We start from the raw sequence: 23648 nt of genomic DNA, 5'->3' as shown, positions 1-23648 counted from the left end.
GTTGAAATGAAGGAAAAATGCTAAGGGCAGCCAGAGAGAAAGGTCAGGTCACCCACAAATGAAAGCCTATCAGACTCACAGCAGATCTCTCAGCAGAAACCCTACAAGCCAGAAGAAAGTGGGGGCCAATATTCAACATCCTTAAAGAAAAGAATGTTCAACCCAGAATCTCATATCCAACCAAACTAAGCTTCATAAGTGAAGGAGAAATAAAATCCTTTACAGACAAGCAATTACTGAGAGATTTCATCACCACCAGACCTGCCTTACAAAAGCTCCTGAAGGAAGTACTAAACATAGAAAAAAAATCCAGTACCAGCCACTACAAAAATAAACCAAATAGCCAATGAGGCAATCAGGAAACAGCATTGACAAACAGGCAAAACAACCAACCAGTAACAAAATGGCAGGATCAAATTCGCATATAACAATATTCACGATAAATGTAAATGGCCTAAATGCCCCAATCAAAAGACACAGACTGGCAAACTGGGTAAAAAGTCAAGACCCATCAGTGTGCTGTATTCAGGAGACCCACCTCACATGCAAAGACACACATAGACTCAAAGGGATGGAAGAAGATCTACCAAGCAAATGAAGAGCAAAAAAAAAGCAGGGGTTTCTATGATAAAATGGACTTTAAACCAACAAAGATCAAAAGAGACAAAGAAGGGCATTACAAAATGGTGAAAGGATTAATACAACAAGAAGAACTAACTATCCTAAATATATATGCACCCAATACATGAGCACCCAGATACATAAAGCAAGTTCTTAATGACCCACAAAGAGACTTAGACTCCTGCACTATAAAGTGGGAGACTTTAACTCTCCACCGTCAATATTAGACAGATTAATGAGACAGAAAATCAACAAGGATATCCAGGACTTGAACGCAGAACAGGAACAAGCAGACCTAACAGACATCTACAGAACTCTCGACCCCCAAAGCCACAGAATATACAACCTTCTTAGCAACACATCACATTTACTCTAAAATTGACCACATAAATGGAAGTAAATCACTCCTCAGCAAATGCAAAAGAACGGAAATCATAACAAACAGTCTCTCATACCACAGTGCAATCAAATTAGATCTCAGGATTAAGAAACTAACTAAAAACCTCACAACTTCATGGAAACTGAATAACTGGCTCCTGAATGTCCACTGGATAACAATGAAATGAGGCAGAAATAAAGATGTTCTTTGAAACCAATGAGAATGAAGAAACAATGTACCAGAATCTCTGGGACACATTTAAAGCAGTGTCTGGAGGGAAATTTATAGTAATAAATGCCCACATGAGAAGCAAGGAAAGATCTAAAATTGACACCCTATCATCAAAATTGAAGCAGCTAGAGGAGCAAGATCAAAAAAACTCAAAAACTAGCAGAAGATAAGAAATAAGATCAGAACAGAACTGAAGGACACAGAGACACAAAAATCCCTTCAAGAAAATCAATAAATCCAGGAGCTGTTTTCTTTTTTTGAAAAGATCAATAAAATAGACAGACACTAGCCAGAATAATAAAAAATAAAAGAGAGAAGAACCAAATGGATGCAATAAAATGATAAAGGGGCTATCACCACCAATCCCACAGAAATGCAAACTACCATAAGAGACTACTACAAACAACTCTATGCACATAAACCAGTAAACCTGAAAGAAATGAATAAATTCCTGGACACTTGCACCCTCCCAAGACTAAACCTGGAAGTTGAAATGCTGAATAGACCAATATCAAGGGCTGAAGTTGAGGAAGCAATTAATAGCCTACCAACCAAAAATAGTCCAGGTCCAGACAGGTTCACAGCTGAATTCTACCAGATATACAAAGAGGAGCTGTTACCATTCCTTCTGAAACTATTCCAAACAATACAAAAAGAGGGAGTCCTCCCTAACTCATTTTATGAGACCAACATCATCCTGATACCAAAACCCAGAAGAGACTCAACAAAAAAAGAAAACTTCAGGCCAGTCTCCATGATGAACATAGATGCAAAAATCTTCAATAAAATACTGGCAAACAGATTGCAACAGCACATCAAAAAGCTTATCCATCATGATCAAGTAGGCTTCATCCTGGGAATGCAAGGCTTGTTCAACATACGCAAGTCCTTAAATGTAATCCACCACATAAATAGAACCAAAGACAAAAACCACATGATTATCTCAATAGATGCAGAGAAGGCCTTTGACAAAATTCAACAGCCCTTTATGCTAAAAACTCTTAATAAACTAGGTATCGATGGAACATATCACAAAATAATAAAAGCTATTTACAACAAACCCACAGCCAATATCATCCTGAATGGGCAAGAACTGGAAGCATTCCCTTTGAAATCTGGCACTAGACAAGGATGCCCTCTCTCACCACTCCTATTCAATATAGTATTGGAAGTTTTAGCCAGAGCAATCAGGCAAGAAAAAGAAATAACAGGTATTCAATTAGGAAAGGAGGAAGTCAAATTGTCTCTATTTGCAGACAACATGATTGTATATTTAGAAAACCGCATCATCTCAACCCAAATTCTCCTTAAGCTGATAAGCAACTTCAGTAAAGTCTCAGAATACAAAATTAATGTGCAGAAATCACAAGCATTCCTATGCACCAATAAGCCAAATCAAGAGCGAACTCCCATTCACAATCGCTACAAGGAGAATAAAATACCTAGGAAACAACTAACAAAGGATGTAAAGGACCTTGTCAAGGAGAACTACAAACCACTGCTCAAGGAAATAAGAGAAGACACAAACAGATGGAAAAATATTCCATGCTCATGGTTAGGAAGAATCAATATCGTGAAAATGGCCATACTACCCAATGTAATTTATAGATTCAACACTGTCCCCATCAAACTACCAATGACCTTCTTCACAGAACTGGAAAGAAACACTTTAAACTTCATGTGGAACCAAAAAAGAGCCCACATAACCAAGAAAATCCTAAGCAAAAACAACAAAGCTGGCAGCATCACACTGCTGGACTTCAAGTTATACTATAAGGCAACAGTAATCAAAACAGCATGGTACTGGTACCAAAACAGAGACATAAACCAATGGAACTGAACAGAGGCCTCTAGAGCAATACCACACATCTACAACCATCTAATCTTCAACAAACCTGACAAAAGCAAGCAATGGGGAAAGGATCCTATGTTTAATAAATATTGTTGGGAAAATTGGCTAGCAATGTACAGAAAGCCGAAACTGGACCCCTTCGTGACACCTTACATTAAAATCAATGCCAGATGGATTAAAGACTTAAACATAAGACCTAACACCATAAAAACCCTAGAAGAAAACCTAGGCAAAACCATCCAGGACATAGGAATAGGCAAGGACTTCATTACTAAAACACCAAAAGCAATGGCAACAAAAGCCAAAATAGACAAATGGGACCTAATTAAACTTCAGAGATTCTGCACAGCAAAAGAAACAATCGTTAGAGTGAACCAGCAACCAACAGAATGGGAAAAAATTTTTGCAATCTACTCATCTGACAAAGGGCTAATATGCAGAATCTACAAAGAACTAAAACAGTACAAGAAAAAATCAAACAAACCCATCCAAAATTTGGCAAAGGATATGAACAGACACTTTTGAAAAGAAGACATATACGAAGCCAAGAAACATATGAAAACATGCTCATCATCACTGGTCATTAGAGAAATGCAAATCAAAACCACATTGAGATACCACCTCATGCCAGTTACAATGGCGATCATTAAAAAATCTGGAGACAACAGATGCTGGAAAGGAGTGAAGAAACAGGAACACTTTTACACTGTTGGGAGTGTAAATTAGTTCAACCATTGTGGAAGAGAATGTGGTGATTCCTCAAGGACCTAGAAATAGAAATTCCATTTGACCCAGCAATCCCATTACTGGGTGTATACTCAAAGGACTAAAAATTGTTCTGTTTTAAAGACACATGCACATGCATGTTCATCACAGCACTGTTTACAATAGTAAAGACCTGGAACCAACCCAAATGCCCATCAATGATAGACCAGACAAAGAAAATGTGGCACATATACACCATGGAGTACTATGGAGCTATAAAAAAGATGAGTTCGTGTCCTTTGTAGGGACATGGATGAACCTGGAAACCATGATTCTCAGCAAACTGACACAAGAACAGAAAATCAAACACTGTATGTTCTCACTCATAGGTGGGTGTTGAACAATGAGAACACATAGACACAGAGCAGCATCACACACTGGGGTCTGTTGTGGGGGCTAGGGGAGGGATAGTGGGAGGGAGGGTTGGGAGGGATAATGTGGAGAGAAATGTCAGGTACAGGTGATGGGGTGATAGAGGCAGCAAACCACCTTTCCATGAACGTACCTATGCAACAATCTGGCATGATCTGTACATGTACCCCAGAATCTAAAGTACAATAAAAAAAAAAAAAAATAGAGAGAGAGAGGAAAAAAAAAAAAAACACCTAGAGCTTACAATGAGGAGTGTCAGTGTTTGATATATAGCTGGTCAAGAGCAAATTTCTTTCTATCTTACGGCTTATGCAGGTCCTCTTTTTTTTACATGGTATGTGCTGTTGCCAAATTTTACAAGAATGGAAAGAAATTCAATTGTTACCTCTTGGAAGAAGCCAGCAAGAAGCAACTCCTCAATCTGTCTCTATTACCTTACCCTATTTTATTTCCTTTGTAGAATTTATGGAGCATCTAAATTTCTCTTATTTACTTGTTTATTCTTTAGTGTCCATTTCCTCTTCTGCATGCAAGTTTTTTAAGGGCAGGTGCTGTCTTATCTACTGCTGTGCATCAGGACCCAGCATAGCGGCTGCATCTACATAGCAAAGATTTGCTCTTCACCAGCTTTCAAATTAGATAGACTTGAGTTCAAATTCTGGCTCTACTAATTCCAGTTTTTGTATCTTGTTGAGATATATAGTCTCTCTATGCCTCAATCACCTCCATTTTAAGGTTCTCTATTGCTCTCCTATTGATATAAACAGTTTTAAGGGCATGGGGTGGGAAGGATAAACATTATTTTTAATGAGAAGATCAACTAAAATTTGCATACAAATTTCAGAAAAATGCTAATGTCAGGGGAAAGAGTATGTTTTAGAATAAAAATAATTGGATAATACTCCCCTGATAGAGATGCTGCTATGATTAAATAAGAAGGTATTTCAGACACCTGACTGAGGGCCTGTCTTTCCTCCTTCACTATAAGCAAAGTCACTCTGTATTCAAACTATGTAAGCATTCTGGATGTGAGACCTGTAAAATGCTATCATTCTATTTTCAAATAAAGTTGTGTCAAACAACATTTATGATGAAATACATCAAACTTGTCCTACTGTTCAGCATAATTTGGTCAACCATTTGGTCTGAGTTCTCAGACAGGTCATATATTTTAAAAAATGATAGATACTGTGTTTTAAGAAAGTTCACTTAATAAATAAATGTAAAATATAAATTACCTCAGTCATCTGTATATTTATTAGAATTGAAGCAATTAAAGCTTTCTATGATTAGGTTCTTTGGTACTTATTCAGAAGGCACTTCAATAAGTGGTAAAAAGTGAGAAGGCCCCAATTATTACTTGTTAGTTTTATCTACATGATACCAGAATGTAATTCCAAAGATTATATTCTCCTGATTATGTGAGAAGCAGGTAACTGGCTTACCAAAGCAGAGGAAGCACATGGCTCGCTCTGCCTGTGTACTGAGCCATTTCATGTGACCAGACAGATGTCAGGGAAACTCATGGTTTTCCAGATATCTGATCTGAAGCTAACATTATAATCTGGGAATCCTTGTTTTTTTGTTAGTTTGTTTGTTTTGTTTTGTTTTGTTTTGTTTTGGTATGTCTGGCTGTCATATAAGAATTAATTCCCATAGTAGTACTATATTTAATATAAAAAGGTATATACTTTTGTTATTCACATGAGTTTAAGTTTTTCTAAGCCAAAGCTAAATAATACCTTCTTAACCCCTCCACATTCAGAAATGTTCCATCACTTGTCTCCTCTCTCTCTCCATTCACTTCTTCCTCTCTGCTTGCTCTTCAATATGTTTATCTGTCATGCTTATACCACTCTGTTCCTACACCCTGTCCTCTCCATTTTAACATTTTTTAATCCCATAAAACAGAAACACACTTGTTTTCAATCAACATCTCCATGTGATTGTGTTTCCATCCTTACTAGTCTTCTGTACTAGTGACACCCAAATTGCAAAAATGAAGTCACTTTTAACTTCCATGGGTCTCTATGCATTTGAAGCTGATTATAATTCATTAAGTATAAAAAAGAAAATTATTTTTGGCTTTCCCTCTCTTTTTCCAACGTCCTTGTTCACTCACATAGTAATTGTTTTAGGCTCTTCCTCTTCTGTGCCATTCTCCAGGACTCTGACCTTGAGTGTGCTACTCTTTTGGCTTGGGGAGTCTCACATATTGCAATGGTGTGGACCGTCGGCTCTGTGTGGACTGTCTCTCCAGGATATCTTGACAGTGATGATGGAGGAATACAGTGAACCCAATACTAATTTTACTATTTCCACTTGGCCCAGTGTATTCATCTCCCGATCTCATCACCATCCATCAGTTTTCCAAGTTAGAAATTTGGGACTCGCCTGTATACTCTCTCCTTTCTCATTTAATAGAGCACTGAGTCGTGGTCATTTTACTTCTCAAAAAATCTTTTGAGTCTTCCTCCTTTACATCATTGCTTGTAAAATTGACATTGCATAGACTTTACCATCTGCTGCGTGAAGTATTATAAGTCCAACTCACCTCACTGTTTTGGTCTTGAATGCTGCATCTTCCTCCTTTCCTCACCCCTTAAATCCATACCATAGCCAAAGCAAGCTAAGATACAAATCTATTCGTGCCATTCTCTTGCATAGATTCTTTTGTAACTCCTTACGAACATCAGATGCCTTAGGATGACATATTCAGTCCTTCATAACCTCAATACTCCATACCTCTCCAGCCTCATTTCCAACTGCTTCCTGATTTGTACTTATTCATTTCTTAGTAATACAGAATTTCTAATAGTTCCCCAAACACATCACGTGATTCCGGAACCCCCTTTGCTTTAGGCTCTTGCCTCTGTCATCTTAACTGTATTTCTGGCTTGTCATTTAAGAATCTGCACTACCACCCTTCTTTATAGTCTTCCTCTGAAGATGGATGTTTGAATTTGTGTCCGCTCTTGAAAAAACAATATCCAGTTTCATTTAATAAAATAACATCGGCAATAACATCAACTCATGTGGGTAGGAAGATACATTCTGACTATATTTCTGCCACTAACCAGCTGTGTGACCTTGGACAAATTGCTAGACTTCTCTACTTCTAAATTTGCTTTTGCCCATGATAACCTCTGTAAGCTAGTCTTTCCAGAGTTCTCTCTGTTTTCTACTTTTTGTGTCTCTTCACCAGGGACAAAATATCTCCGAGTTGTCAATAAATCAGTAGTTAAGTACAACTGAAAGCAAGCCTTGTTGTTTATTGATCACTCCTAGGTAAAATGGCTTTTATATGAAATCAATACATGTATTAAATATATTCAAAGTCATTGCTTTACAAAGGGATCACACTGTTCACAGAAATGAGGTCTGCTGGCCCCCACCTTGTGCATTGTAGTGTTTTGTTTCATTTTTTTCTTCCTTTCATTAATGAAAGTTACCAATTCTGGGAAGATAGACTTTGGTAGAAAGGAAGGAGCAGATTTTGAAATCAGACCTGGGTTCAAATTTTGACTCTGTAATTTACTTTCTTTGTGACCTTCAGGAAGTGACATGAGCTCTTTATGTTTCCTCAGTACTAAAGTGGAGATGTTACTACTAGGGGACATCAGTAAATCAAACATGTCCAACTTGGGAAATGGTACACGAACACAGGAGGCACTCCCTTGATGTTGTTATTGTCACTATTATACTAGCTAGAAGAAATAAGAGCAGTCAGAAAATGATACTCAAATCTTTCATTATGTGAGGGATGTTTATACCAGTGTCAGGTAACCATGATATGCTCCGATAATAGGTTAAGATGCAATCCAGAATTAAATTGGTTCAATTTATTTCTTTTTCTTTTTCTTTTTTTTTTTTGAGACAGAGTCTCTGTCACTCAGGCTGGAGTGCAATGGCGTGATCTCAGCTCACTGCCACCTCTGCCTCCTGGGTTCAAGCGATTCTCATGCCTCAGCTTCCTGAGTAGCTGGGATTACAGGCACGCACCACCACTCCTGGCTAATTTTTGTATTTTTAGTAGAGATGGGGTTTTACCATGTTGGTCAGGCTGGTCTCAAACTCCTGACCTCATGATCCACCTGCCTCGGCCTCCCTAAGTGCTGTAATTACAGGTGTGAGCCACTGCACCCTGCCTCAGTTTCTTCATTTTATAGATAAAAAACCTGAAAGTCATAGAGGTTAAATGACTTATCTCAAAATAATTATTTATCAATTGATGTTCCGGTGACTTGAATCCCATTGTTCTGTGTTCAAGTGGAATTCCTTCCCTTTAGTTTATGCTTCCCAAACTTGAACTTACATTGCAATCATCCAGAGTATTTGTAAAACCGATTGCTGCACCCACTGCAAAGATTCTGATTCAGTAGGCCTGGGGTGGGCCTGAGAATTTGCATTTTTAACACTCTTGCACATATTGCTGATGCCATACTTCGAATAGCATATCTGCAGACAGCCCTGTTCTGAATTGGCCAGGAAGAGTTCTCAGCTTTCTTAAACACCTCACTCTTGAAAAGTAGCAAAGAAAGATGAGGCCATATGTCTTGATTATGCCCTACCAGATTTTGCATGGGATTCAGCACTGCCAATGAATGGAGTACGAGTGTTTCTCCTCTTCCTGCCTTTTCTGCTTTTTCTCTTAGACAAAAGGTGTTAAGTTTCAGCAAAACATACTCTGAAGCTTATTTTATAAAAATTACAGTTTGTTTTGGTTGATGTGCTTATAGTCATATTCAAAGCTTTCAGAATGCACGTGGAAAACTGCAGTGCCTGAGATGAGAAATTGGCTCTGGGCTCATCATTTACTTTGTGCAGTGAAAAACCATGCAGTTTTTGTACTTCAATGGTGGGAAAAAATAAAGCAGGGCTAAATGCTATCTGGAAAGATGAAACACAGAATGAGTTTGAGTAATTGAACAGTGCTGCCTATATATCTCCTCTGAGAAGAGGAAACAGATTATATCCCCAAAGTTCATTTGTTAAGTCTGCAGTTTAGAGCTCCCAGCTCACATTTCCATAGAAACAGTCTTGCTCTTTCAACTGTATTATACGTTACAAAGGGTTTTAATGAACTTACCTGGAAACAAAATTATTATTCCTAAAGTTGTTTCTGAAGAAAAATGCCTTCTACTTTGTGGTGAGAAGGAAAGAGAGAGTCCAAGAACAAATATACATCACTTCATGGAGAAAGAGGGTCTGAGAGCAGTCAGATTAGATTCAATCCCAGCACCAAAAAATTGTGTGCAAAAACAAAAGCACTTTAAACTTCTCTCAATTTCCTTATCTGCTAAGTGCAGATAATATACAACTAACAGAGTCTTTGTGACAATTAAGTGGGATAATATACGTGAGGGCTCTCCTACCACATCTTTAACAGAGTAGGCACTCAATAAATTACTCTTGTCATTGCTTAAGGAGAGTGCATTCTCTGATTCCTCTTTCTTCATTTTCATCCCTTTTTTCATCCACTGAACCAAGTCAGCTCCACCCAGGGAACAGGAGGAGGTAGGCTGCTTCAAATCCCACCTTCCTCAGTTATGCAGCAATTCAGCTCCACCCAGGTCAAATCCAAAATGAGCTGACCAAATCCATCTCATCACCCAAACAAACATTAAGAGCTTTCCATTTCAGGACCCATCTGCCTTGGAGGGCAGGTTAAAGGGGTTTTGTTGTCACTCAAACTTTTTTGGAACTTGAGTTACTTATTACATTTTCAGTTTCTTCATGAGCAATTTATGGAGCAATTTCATAGTGTTTTCTCCCAAGGGGAAATTGAACTTTTTTTCTCCATTAACATAGCAACACAAAATATTTAGGAGTGATGTATTGCATCTATTTATGTTAATTAAGGGGAAACCGTGTGTACTCATGAAGGTAAATGTTTGTTGCTTTCAGTAGATAGTTCAGCAACATTCATTAACTCCTTAGCAACCACCTACTACTTGTCAAATCTATTCTCGGTGCTGGAAATCACAAACGAAGGTGATTAAAAATTCTGCCTAATGGTGTTTAGATCCCAGTGGGAAAAACAAGATCAATAAAAACAATATATAGTTTATATGGTAGTGGTAATTGCTAAAATGTGTATGAGGGTTTGGAAGGGGTGAGGGAGAGTTGGAGGTGGAAGCATGTCATTTGGGAGAAGATATCTGCTGGACTTACGGAGGTCTAGGAAGGGGAAAACACAAGTGCAAAATCCCTAAGATAGAAGCGTGTCTGTATGATCAAGGCACGTAGTGGAGACCGCTGTGGCTGGAGTGAGTAAGGGGTATATGTATAGTGAGAGATAAAACCAAAGAGTTATCATTAAAGGCACATATTCGATTTTAAATGGGCTTTTATTTATCTTTTTTTTTTTTTTTTTTTTTTTTGAGACGGAGTTTCGCTTGTTACCCAGGCTGGAGTGCAATGGCGCGATCTCGGCTCACCGCAACCTCCGCCTCCTGGGTTCAGGCAATTCTCCTGCCTCAGCCTCCTGAGTAGCTGGGATTACAGGCACGCGCCACCGTGCCCAGCTAATTTTTTGTATTTTTAGTAGAGACGGGGTTTCACCGTGTTGACCAGGATGGTCTTGATCTCTTGACCTCGTGATCCACCCGCCTCGGCCTCCCAAAGTGCTGGGATTACAGGCTTGAGCCACCGCGCCCGGCCTATCTTTTTTTTTTTTTTTTGAGATGAAGTTTTGCTCTTGTCACCCAGGCTAGAGTGCAATGGTACAATCTTGGCTTACTGTAACCTCCACCTCCTGGATTCAACTGATTCTCCTGCCTCAGCCTCCCTAGTAGCTGAGATTACAGGCATGCACCACCACACCCACCTAATGTTTATATTTTTAGTAGAGTCAGGGTTCCACTATGTTGGCCAGGCTGGTCTCAAACTCCTGACCTCATGTGATCCACCTGTCTCAACCTCCCAAAGTGCTGGGATTACAGGCATGAGCCACCACGCCTGGCCTTTAAGTGGGCCTCTATTTATCTTTTTTTTTTTTTTTTTTAAATAAAAGCTCTTGGAAGGTTTTTGAGCAGAGTTGTCACATGACTTGATCTATGCTTTAAAAGATTTACTCTGTCTTTTCTTTCTATACAATAGCATATGGGGAGGCAAGGGCAGCAGCTGAGATGCCTTATTAGAGGAGTCATGAAGGAGAGGATGGTGGCTTTGGTCTGGAGTCGGCGGTGGTACTGAGAATTAGCAAAATACATTTGCTAATGATTTGCATGTTAGCTGAAGATCCTTCTACTTGACAGCTGCTGGAATCAATGTACACCTACCTGGTGCACACTTACCTGGAAAATTCACCATTTTAAGATAGGGGAGGTAGGAAGAGTCCACACTGCAGCAGTATTTGATTTTAAGTGGTCACGAACAAATACTCACATGGCACATATTCTGAATTATTTTTTCCCCATTTTTTGGCAATGACTGGATGTGCCAAAAGTGAAGATGAATACTCTGAGAAGATTAAGTTGCCTCTACCAGAAAATTCTAAATTGCGATGTGCATGTTCCATTTCCTTCTTGCTTTAAATGTTTACACACCAGTTTGTTAGTCTTTTATACTGTAATTAGTTTTGCAAATAACCTCTTAATTCTCAACTAGAAATGTAATTTTTTCTGAAAACGTGAATATCATCTTGCACTCTTTTCCTCTTCAGCTCTAGTGGTTCCTTGGTTTTCTGTATCTATAGATTTCATCACAACTGTATCTGTCACTTCCATCTAAGTCTCTCCAGCCAGTTTGCCACATTCCTAAGTCATCTCTCCCTGAATTTCTGGAACAACCTCTTAATTAGTCCCTTTGCCTTTAGACCAGCCACTCTCACCCCTAAACCCCCAGTCACTTGTCTGCACAGCAACCACAGTGATCGTTCTAAAGCACACACTTGATGCTGTGTGCCTCTGCTTACAGCCTTTCAGTGGTTCCCTCATGCTCTCAAGATAAAAAAAAAAAAAAATCCAAACTCCTTTTTGCATGGATCTTTCATGACCTGTGTTCTGTTTACTTTAATAGCCCTGTATCTTGAAATATGATTTATTCCCAATTCATCAACTTTGTGTTGTTCCTACCCAAACACACTCACTCAGGCAACTGACCTCTTGCCTATGTCTAAGATAAAGTGTGATTTCCCTCTAGGTTCCAAGCTATTGAAACTACTGTTTGATCTATAAGTAACAGATTTTTCCTATCTTTGTCTGACCCTGTTCATGCTTAAGATCTCTGCTCAGATGATGTCTTTTTGTCAGAAAACCTGTCTAGAATCAAGGGCAAGTTAAGTGTCTGTGAAACGAGCTCCCATGATGAACCACCTTTGCTCTCACTATAGTATTTAACAACTGCCTCTTTATTTTTCTGCGTTTCCTGTTTGACTGTACGTGCCAAGAAAACAAAAGCTGGCTCACTTGTACCTACTATATTCCCAGCTCCTGCATCAATGTTGGGCCCTTACTGGATGCTCAGTAATACTTGGTGAATTGTCTTGGATTGAATAAAAAAGCAGAGCATAAGAACTTTATGACTAAATACACTGACTGTGCAATTTATTCTCACTAGCGTCAAGATATTGAGTCATCCTCCACTTGGGGCACTTCTTTGCAAAGAGCTATTATCTTTATTCATTTTATGACCTTGCCCTCATCTTTTACCACTGATGAAGAGACCAGTCTTTTCTTATTTTTAAGCCAGAGTATTAAAGAATGAGATATGAATTAAAATTTCAGCCCTTCACTCTTTCAGACTTGAAGACTACTTCAGTAGACCAGCGGACCTCAGATCTATTTTCTTTTATCTATTCATTGACCCATGTCAAAATAATGTAAAAGTGAAGTCTAGTTGCCTTATGAGAGTTTTCCCTTATAAGTAATCAATACTGTGGTGGCTATAGACTTTTATTGTAGATTATATGTTATGGTTGAAAATCCCTTTAACCGTTCTCTTTTACATTCCACCCCTGCCCTTCAGGCCTCTGCACATGTGCACACATAGAAATGCCCCCTGTACATACACTTTCCTAAAGCTAATTGGTGCTAGTTTCACTTGAGATTAACAGGGCGTGTACAGTGAACTCGATGATCCAGTCTTTCTCTGAAGCTCTCTCCTCTCTTGACTCCCATGAAACGTTACTTTCTAGGGTCTCCTTAGATCTCACTTACTAAACCTGCTCTGGCACTCTTGGCTCCTCTTGCTCCTAGACGGTTGATTCTTTGTTCTTTCCTCTTTCTATTTCTTTCCTGAATATCTCATTCACTCCTGTCACTTCAATTATCTCCTTTATGTGGATGAATCCAAGATTATCTTCTCTCTTGCTCTGGCCCTTCTCCCAGGGCAAAGCTCCACATTTTAAATTATCAGCTCAGCAGCTCTACCTGGATTACCTGATGGGTAACGTCTTCAAAGGATAAAGTCCCTCATTTCCTAGAGTTAATTGCTACCATGAACAGTGTTTGAAAGTCCTACTCTACAACTTTCTCATGTTCAGAGCATTGCACACTTCAACTAAAAATGAAAAATTCAGTAGCTGAAGAGTTTAGTTCATTTCAGCTTTCTCCATCCTAAGACAGCTAAGCTAGTTGATGGGACTGATAACAAGTTAATGTCTTTTCTCTACTGATGCAGTCATTTCTCCTCTATTTTCTTTTGTAATTGTCCAGGAAATTCTTTGAGGGAAGAATACATCCCCGTTCTGCATACTCTAGGGTTCTGTCCTGTAACTCGTAGTTCATGTCTGGGCTTGCACCTAACTGTTTCTGACCACTAAAATGAAAGAAGAGTGTCCCTTGGTCTGATCATTATTTTATACATTCTAAATTGTTTAGTGTTCCCTTTTTAATATTTTGAAATGTACAGTCCTCAGAGCCCTTTCTCTGTGAAAATTAGTTCAGAAATAGGAGTGCTAATTAAAGCTGCCCTTTCCTTCTCAAAGACAAGGTTCTTTTTCTGTACGTTAAAAATAAAACACACCACACATACTCTCACACTCACATGCACTTACCTCAATTGGTTTGTTCCTAATAAAGTGGAATCTATCTTTGTGAATTTCCGTTTAGGTTATCTTTATTCTTCTTATTTAAAGAATATTTCCTGTTAAAAGTAATATATTACAACCATGTGGTAGACAGAATAAAAAAAAAACAAAAACCAAAGATGTCCATATCCTAAACCCTAAAATTGTGAAATAATAAATTTGTGTTGTTTTTGGTTATGTGGCATGAGGTAATCAGTATTGCAAATGGAATTAAGGTTGCTCATCAGATGACCCTAAAATAAGAATAGTATTCTGGATTATTTAGGTGATCCCAATGTAATCACAAGGAAAGAAGGAGGTAGATGGGTCAGTGTCAGAGCAATACAATATGAGAGAGACTCAAGTGGTCATTACTGGCACTAACAATGGAAGGGGCCACAAGCCAAGATAAGCAGGCAGCCTCTAGAAGCCAGAAAGTCAAGAAAATTGATTGTTTCCTAGATCCTCCAATAGGAACGTGGCCCTGCCAACACCCTGATTTAAGTCCAGTGAGAACCATTTCAAACTTCTGATCTTCAGGACTGTAACATAAATTTGTGTTGTTTTAAGCCACCAGTCTTGTGGTAATTTGCCACAGCAGCAACAGGAAACAAATACAAACTAATTTCAACATTATAGTAATGGGTACAATGACAGAAAATAAGCCATCTCAGGCAGATAAGCTGCAGTACTGACTGTGAGCTCTGGGAAACCTCATGCCCAGAAGAACAATTTCGTTTCCAGTTCTCTGGGCCTCTGTATTTGATGCTGAGGTAGGGGAAAACTTTTCTTCTTCCTCTACTTCTTTTAATAAGGCTTAGTCCCTTTTTTCAAAGTGATTCATTGGGATATAACCCCCAGCTTCACTGATTGCTGGGTTACAATGAATTTTGGAAGCTATTCTTAGATGCTCCTGATTTAGGGAGCACTAGCAAGAGTTTGCATTCATGAACAGCAATATGGACACAGGTAATATTAATCTTGGCCTTCATGGCCAGTTCATATGTCTTCTCCTTCTTTGAGATTTTCCTGATCTCACTATAAGAAATCTCTCTCTTCCATAGTGCATATTCCCTTCTTGCTTGTAACTTAGCTATTATGTAGACATCTTCACACCCTGTTGCAGTGGAAAGAGAACTGGACTAATGGTCCGAAAGCCAGGCTACACGTCTGGCACCCAGTCCTGTGCCGTGACCTCAGAGAGCTAGCACTTAGAGAATGAATACCTACCATGGCCCATACCTGCATTCTAGTAGGCATTCTCTAAACATTTACTCTGTGCTTTCTTTGTTCATCATCCACTGAGAATGTGCAGGGCTTTGAAGTTGACACAAAGGGGACTTCCAGGTCATTGAGACTTCATGCATTCTAATCTCATAGATGAGGAAAATGATCCTGGTGATAATTGTATATAGGATGGAGGAGAGGGAGACAGGGAGAGTAAGAGGAGAGAGCACATGGATAAACACAGGAATTTGGACTTATTTGAGAAAGAGAATTTTGAGAACTATATGAAATTTTCTTTCCATATAATCTTGATACGGTTTGGCTTTGCCCTACCCAAAATTTCATTTTGAATTGTAATCCCCATAATCCTCACATGTCAAGGGCAGGACCAGGTGGAGGTAATTGGATCATGGGCGGGGTTTCCCCCATGCTGTTCTCATAATAGCGAGTGAGTTCTCAGGGAATCTGATGGTTTTATAAGTGTCTGGCATTTCCCTGCTTGCACCCACTCCATCCTGCCGCCCTATGAGGAAGGTGCCTGCTTCTCCTTTGCCTTTTTCCATAATTGTAAATTTCCTGAGGCCTCCCCAGCAATGAGGAACTGTGAGTCGATTAAACCTCTTTCCTTTATAAATTACTCAGTCTCGGGTATTTCTTCCTAGCCGTGTGAGAACAGACTAACACAGTCCCTACAACTCTTATACAACCAAGTATGCTAAAAATGTTCATTCAGTTTCTCTGCAGAATTGGAAAGTGTTTAAGCCAAAGCATGCTGGGTTCCCAAGTACTATTGTGGTACAAGAAATGAGCTTACAAAGCTCTGAGAACACACAAGTCAGTCTCTGGGAATCTCGTGCCCAAGAACTGGGAGGATCAAGCTGATGAAGTGATGTATCTATGGCAGCAAGGCCTTGGCCCAAATGAGCAGGAAGGTATATCACAGGGCCTAGGAACAGGCCTAGATGTAGGGCCAAGGCCCAGCCATGGCTACCGCAACATCCGTGGAGATGCCATTTGTCATACTTTTTAAACCACCTGCTCCATTTCTAAGGTCATCTGAAGCTGTAGCTAAGAAAGTGAAGCGGAAGAGATTCGGTATTTCTAGTTATAAGAGACCCAAGACTGGTAGACCAGAGAGGCAGGATTAATTGAAGGAGAAATAGCCCCTTGATCAGCCCTTTCCTGGAGACTTTTTTTATTCATTTTAGATCACGTCTCCCTGGCCATCTATGAGAATCTCACAAAGAGAACACAGGCCCCATTCATCTATGTATCCTGGGACTTCTCAGTGCCTGGAGTGTAGGATTGCCTGTTTCTTCTCTCTCTCATTTCTCCCTTTCCCCTTTATTCCTCTCTTCTCCTCTCCCTTCATCTTTTCTCCTTCCTCTCACCTCTATCCTGGGCTCCTTCCCTTATCTCATTTGCATTTTCATTGCTCTCTTAACCGTGTTCCCAGGAAAGAATTTGTTACTAAATATTTATACTTTATTATGAGGTTAAGGTCACATCCTACTTTTCTGAAGGTCATTTGCCTTTTAAATTCTATTTTTCTTTATGTAATGGGGCCACAGTAAAAAATAAAATAAAACAAAACAAAAATGATGACTTTGACTCATACTTCCCCTCCGACATAAGAACATTGGCTCTTGAGTGAGAATTCTTGGTCAAGTCCCAGCTCCCCAACTGCTAGCATTGTAGTTTTGGGCAAGTTATTTAAACTTTTGCATCTCAACATTCTCATCTATGTAATGGGGTTAATAATTAGGTTGTTCTATTGAGATATTAAGACAGTTTATGTCATGCACACAGCACACTGTGTGTCACATGGTAGGAAATCAATATTATTATACCACAAACTATAATGCATAAAAGGGATAATGATTATTATCATCCTGGAGATTCACTGCCCTAAAGCCAGCCCAGTGTGGTGGGATGTGACAGACTCTTATTATAGAGAGATTACATCAAAATGGATATGACAGGAGAGTCACAAATTGCATACTGGATTAAATGAGTAAACCTAAACCCAGGAACTCATTCAGGTTAGTCCACAAAGACCGGGGAAGAAAATTAAGGCAAAAAATGTCATAAACCCTAAGGAAAGCTTATATTCTAAAGTAAGGTTGGACTTCCAAATAGTCTACTCATTTGTTTATATGAATTACATACTGTACATGCTTTGATCATAAGAGTCATAAGAACTATTTTCAAGATACGTTAGTGCAATATTGCTGGAAGTGTCTTAGGATGGAAGGTATTTTTTCCCTCAGCTTTCTGTTTGAAACTTCAGTCGACCTTGTGGATTCAGTAGGGCATTCAAAACAGACGGCTACAGTGCTTGGTTGTTTAATGGACATCCATATACATATTTTAAAGAAGTCCATTCAAGACACATTTACTAACCTTTCAGAAATGAGCCTTCAGCTAAATGAAATCGCTTGAGTCTGATCATGTTTGAGCAGAAAGTTCATCTAGAGAACATTTAGGAATTTTCAAAGTAATTGAGAAACCCCAAGATAGAAAGGCTTGATACACTTTAATGGGGAGGTGATGTTGAGGGTAGAGTAGAGGGTGCCTGAGGGTGAATAACTTTAATCACTTTGATGAGAAAATCTTACGATGTGAAGAGACAATAAGGGTCGTACACTGACCTTGTCTTTGTTACTTGCCCCATCAAGTCCTGATGTTAAATGGCTTCTTTCAACAACTAAATCTCATTTTTCTCTCCTGCCTTGGAAGTCTCAATCTGGCTTTACCACTGTTATGCATGCTGTATTTTGTCTTTTTTTGTTTTTGAGACAGGATCACGCTCTGTTGCCCAGGCTGGAGTGCAGTGGTATTGGCGGCATCTGCCTCTCGGGCTCAAGCAATCCTCCCACCTCAGCTCCCCAAGGAGCTGAGACTACAGGCCCACGTTACCATGCTCAGCTAATTTTTGTGATTTTGTAATGTTCTCCATGTTGCCCAAGTTGGTCTTGAACTTGTGAGTTCAAGTGATCTGTCCACCTTGACCTCCCAAAGTGCTAGGATTACACGCATAAGCCATGGCACCTGGCCAAAGCTGTCTTTGTGTATGCCCATTTATGTTCCTGGGACGGTCACTTCTTTCCTCCAAACTCATTTTCAATGACCAAGATTAGGTTTCTCTCTTCAATGCAATCTTCCAGATGATGCCAGCCATCCTGATGGCTTGCTTTTCTTAGCTCCTATTGACTGAGAGAAGAAATTTTCCTTCTAGAATTTCACTACTTTTTAACTTTTCCGTGTATCAACCTGATTTCTCCTATACTGAGCAAGCCAAGAAATATGAAAAGCTAAAGGATTCAAAGCCACCTGTGTCCACTTTCAAGTCCCTGACCTTGAATAAGCCAACTCTGCTCTCTATACCTCCTTTTTATGCATTTGTAAATTTTTTAAATAGCTTATATTTAAATGATTTCTAAAAGATTGTACAAATATAGGTGTAGGGATGAAAAAACTTTCTCTCCTTCTTTCTCAGATTTAGTAGTCAGGCCCTATAAATTGAACTAGCAAAGGACAGAGTGATGGGAAAAATAGATAATAGAGTTTATTTACATGTGCAGTGCAAATATACATGTGAGAAGTCAATGAAGTGTAATTCAAATAGATGCTTAGAATTGGGGGCTTACATAATCATCCTAATAAAGGGTGATCAATTTTGAAGTGATAAGACAAAGAAAAAAGGGTTCAGGCTTCTAGAGTGGTAAATTATTGAAAGAAAAATATACAGGAGAAACTAATGGAATATAAGGCTTATTTGTATGGTTTTCTGACCAGTGATTATAGTTGTTTCTTCCTTCTGATACAGGAGAGCAGAAGGGAATACTTTACAAAGAGAAATTTATACATCTATCCCCTGCCTTGAGGCAGAAACGGGGAAGGTAGAGAGCTTTTCCTGAGTCTCCTATTTCAGTTGTCTTCAACTGAAAATAATCCTTATGCCAAAGTGACATATTTTGGAGTAACATTTTCTGATTCCCTTCATAGACTTAATCTTAAATTTAAATTTGACTTAACTTGTTTCTATATGCATTGATATTCTATGTATTTGAGGAGAGAACAAGCAGACAGTAAATATATCTGACTTTAATGATTTCCTCAATCTTGCTACACTTATTTTTGCATTTATTATAATGTCAACAAATAGTATGAGGAACATTTCTTAACTGAGACTATCACCTGGTGAAATTTCAAACTGAAGCTATAACAAGGAAGGAAAAATTATCAATTTAAGATTTTAGATAAATCATCTCAGTTGAGATTATTTAAAGGATCACAATGGAGTGGGGTGAGGAAACAAAGTCTACCGACTCTCTCTCTTTAACAGACTGGTCAATTGATTTGGACATGCCTCCTTGGAGTGAGTTCTTACTTTCCTAAGAGTTTCTGAAGATATTTTCCTTTCGAAGTCTCTTGCCCTGTTAAATAGTCCCAGTTAAAGAACCATTCAACATGGGGCAGAGGGGCCTGAGGGTGGAGTGGTGAATGACGAAGAGTGGAAAACCTGGTACCAAGTATACCCACATTCAAATCCCAGTCCTACCAAGTGCTATCTGTGAGACTTCAGGCAAGTGGCTTAAACTTTTAAAGCCTGAATTTTCTCCTTGAAACCAAACTATAGTACGGATTTCAGGGAATTATAAAAGGATTAAATTAGTTAATATCTGTAAAGATTTTAGAGTAGTGCCTGACACTTAAAAGTTCTCTATAAAGTTCTCTACTATTTTTGGAGTAAATCATGTATAAACCCTGGTTATGTCCTGTGTTTAATGTAATTTTGTGAAAATAAATTAATCCAAATGCCCCTTAGTTTTTATTCTTCTTTGAAATAGTGATAATAACACACAACCTATTGATTTGGGTGACATAAAACTAATTCATACATGTAAACTACATAATACAGTGCCTGGCTTAGAGTCAGTGGGTAAAAGCCATTAGTGTACCTTTGGTATTCCCTTCCTTTGGTCTGAATGACAGACCTCTACTGGACACCTGTTATAATGTAAAGAAAGGGGTGAGCCTGGTAATGAGGGAGAAAGCAAAGATGTTTTAATATAAAAAGCTGAGTTGGGGCTAGCAAATTACTGCAATAAAATGATTGAGCCATGATCTGGAGTTGCTTTTTTAAACTTTTAAATATTAAAAATAGAGATAGGGTCTTACTATGTTGCTAAGGCTGGTCTCAAACTCCTGAGCTCAAGTGATGCTTCCACCTGGGCCTCCCAAAGTGCTATGAAGGCAACTATTCTTTCCCACAGTGGCCCTAAATAAACATCATTCTCCAGATGCCCCCTGCTTCCCTAGACTTTTCAGATGAAGCATGAAACTCCTCTGATGGTGCTGTCACCTTACAAAATCTCACAGGTGGGGGTGCATGTGAAATAACCCCTGCATATTTGGGAGCCAGCAGATTTGATCCGGTAGCCACAGCTGACAGACAGAGCTCAGAAAGCATGTGGTAACGGTAGCTAATGCAGATAGGAAGGGGCCGGACCTCCAATCAGCTGGCAGATTCTAAACAGAGAATATTATTGTCCTGAAGGCAAATCCTATCTGAAATCCAACAAAATCATATTCATGGGACTTCATGTGAATTTCAAAAAGGATAGGGATTTTATTCCTGGAAAATGAGATGTGGCAATTTTAATATACTTTACCAACTCTGTAAACCAAGAGATCAATTGGCAAATATTTGCTGAAATCTGCTGATAGAAATAAAGGGAAAAGCATGAATTTGGAAGCCAGATAAAGCAACGATTGAATTCTGGGTTTTCTAACCCTATGATCCCCTCTCTGCCGTTTAGTTGTTTTCAACTACAATATGGTGTGATGTAGGGTTAAAAGACATGTTTACATTTAATTGACCTAATTAATTTCTGTAATTTTTATTTTAACTTTTGATTTTCTGTAGCTAAAGGTTGGTGGAAATTTCAGAAAATGGTTACCTAAAATATTTTTTCCCACTAATTACTAAAACCTGCTTCCCCTCCCCAGGCTTGCCGACATAACTGAGAAGAAAATGTTTGAATGGTGGGGTGATTGGGCAGATGGATACAAAGATATCCCTTAAAAACATGAGAAGCACCTTTGGCAGGACCAACTTATTTCTAGTACTCAAGGGAAATGAACAATCCTGTGGGTTGAGATGATCAGCAGGTCTTCATGGGAAAAATACTGGAACTAGATCTTGGAGCAGGGGTGGCAGGACCAGGGAAGAGCAAAATAGTTGCATTCAGGGAAACCTTGCAGAGCCTCTAAAGAGTTGGAACTTGGCCGAGCGCAGCGGCTCATGCCTGTAATCCCAGCACTTTGGGAGGCTGAGGCAGGTGGATCACAAGGTCAGGAGTTCAAGACCAGCCTGGCCAAGATGGTGAAACCCCATCTCTATTAAAAAAAAAAATACAAAAAAAATAGCTGGGCATGGTGGCTTGTGCCTGTAATCCCAGCTACTCTGGAGGCTGAGGCAGAGAATTGCTTGAACCCAGGAGGCAGAGGTGCCACTGCACTCCAGCTTGGGCAACAGAGCAAGACTTTGTCTCAAAAAAAAAAGGTTGGAACTTCCACCATAATCTCACAACTACCATATGCTGAGCAGGGAACCGCAGGGACTAGGCTCAACTCCCCACAGACTTAGTTAATTCTTACATCAACCATGAGAAGGGGCCAGTAACATTCCCATTTTAAACTGAGATTCAGAGATGGAGTGGATTCTCCAAGGTCATAGAGCAAGCAAGGGACAGGCTAGTATTTGGCCCAGGTCTACCAACCTCAAAACTTGAGCATGGTATACTATAATACTTCTAGTAATGATACAAGTTGCCATTTTGGATGGTTACTGCCTCTATAAAGTCTCCTTCCTGATACCACCCAGCCCTTTCCCAAGTAGAGTTGACCTTCCCTCCTTGTGTTCCCATGGTACTGCGCAGAGCCATCTATTCGAGTGTTGGTGCATTTATTGGTCACATTTTACTACATGCCTGCCTCCCCATTAAACTATAAGCCCCCAAAAGGAAGAACTGAGCATTGTTCATTATTTGATCATTCATGTACCATTTATAGCTCATAGTAGCAGCTTAATAAATGCAAATGAATGACTGAAAGAATGAATGTCTGTTGCCTTCCTGTCACTATGCCCACTGCTTGGCAAGTTAGTTAATCTCTTCACCCTTTGTTTTCCTCACCTACAAAGTTAAGATGATTATAATACTGACCACATAGAGCTGTAGCGATAAGTTAATTGTTAATAAGTCACGACAATATTGATGAGCACATAGTAAATGCTTAGCACATGTTAATTATTACTGTGATCACATATAATTCCCATAATTCCCTTTAAATGGAGAATTTTAAATGCAGTATTATGATCTTGACTTCATAGACTAGAACCTGTTATTAGAGTGGTTAAATGTCTTGCACAAGATCACACAGCAGAAAAGAAGTGGAACTTGCAAATGTCCCTGGAAGTGGAACTTGCAAACGTTTGTGAGCTATTACTCACAAACCCTGATATTTCCAGTTCACATACAGGGCCTCGGTTGATTCTCTTCACCTCCATTTTTTTTTTTTTTTTTTTTTTTTTTTTTAGACAGAGTTTCGCTCTTGTTACCCAGGCTGGACTGCAATGGCGCGATCTCGGCTCACCGCAACCTCCGCCTCCTGGGTTCAGGCAATTCTCCTGCCTCAGCCTCCTGAGTAGCTGGGATTACAGGCACGCGCCACCATGCCCAGCTAATTTTTTGTATTTTTAGTAGAGACGGGGTTTCACCATGTTGACCAGGATGGTCTCGATTTCTTGACCTCGTGATCCACCCGCCTCGGCCTCCCCTTCACCTCCGTTTTTAGGTTGGGCTTCAGCAGAGTGGAGCTAACCAACAGAGAGATTCAGCCGGTGTGGTCCTGGCACAGCACAGGGTCTGTTTGGAGTGGTTTAGACTACCACGCCGATGGCATCCCTACGGACAGTGCTATCCACGCTTCCCAGTTGATAAGAGTCACCTGGGTTTCTTACTTAACGACACACACTCCAGGCTCCTCTGATGAGTGTGTTTTTTAAAAAAACAACACCAGGTTATTTTTATCATCAGAGAAGTTTGTGAAACTTTGCTTTGAGAGAGGCTGAGACCAGACTTTAAAGGATAATGGCGGTACACACCTTCCAGGGGACAGTT

The 23648-nt window shown here is 39.4% G+C and overlaps 1 protein-coding gene across 5 annotated transcripts in view; it reads left to right on the top strand.

Moving 5' to 3' along the window:
* The window catches only part of KCNIP4 (potassium voltage-gated channel interacting protein 4), a 1196254-nt gene that overhangs the window by 919979 nt on the left and 252627 nt on the right, over positions 1 to 23648 (top strand). The window lies entirely within an intron of this gene.

The sequence above is a fragment of the Aotus nancymaae genome, unplaced genomic scaffold, assembly GCF_030222135.1.
Source record: "Aotus nancymaae isolate 86718 unplaced genomic scaffold, 86718_ANA_hifiasm-v0.15.2.pri h1tg000006l, whole genome shotgun sequence".
Taxonomy (NCBI): domain Eukaryota; kingdom Metazoa; phylum Chordata; class Mammalia; order Primates; family Aotidae; genus Aotus; species Aotus nancymaae.
This window is presented reverse-complemented; position numbering and strand designations above follow the sequence as displayed.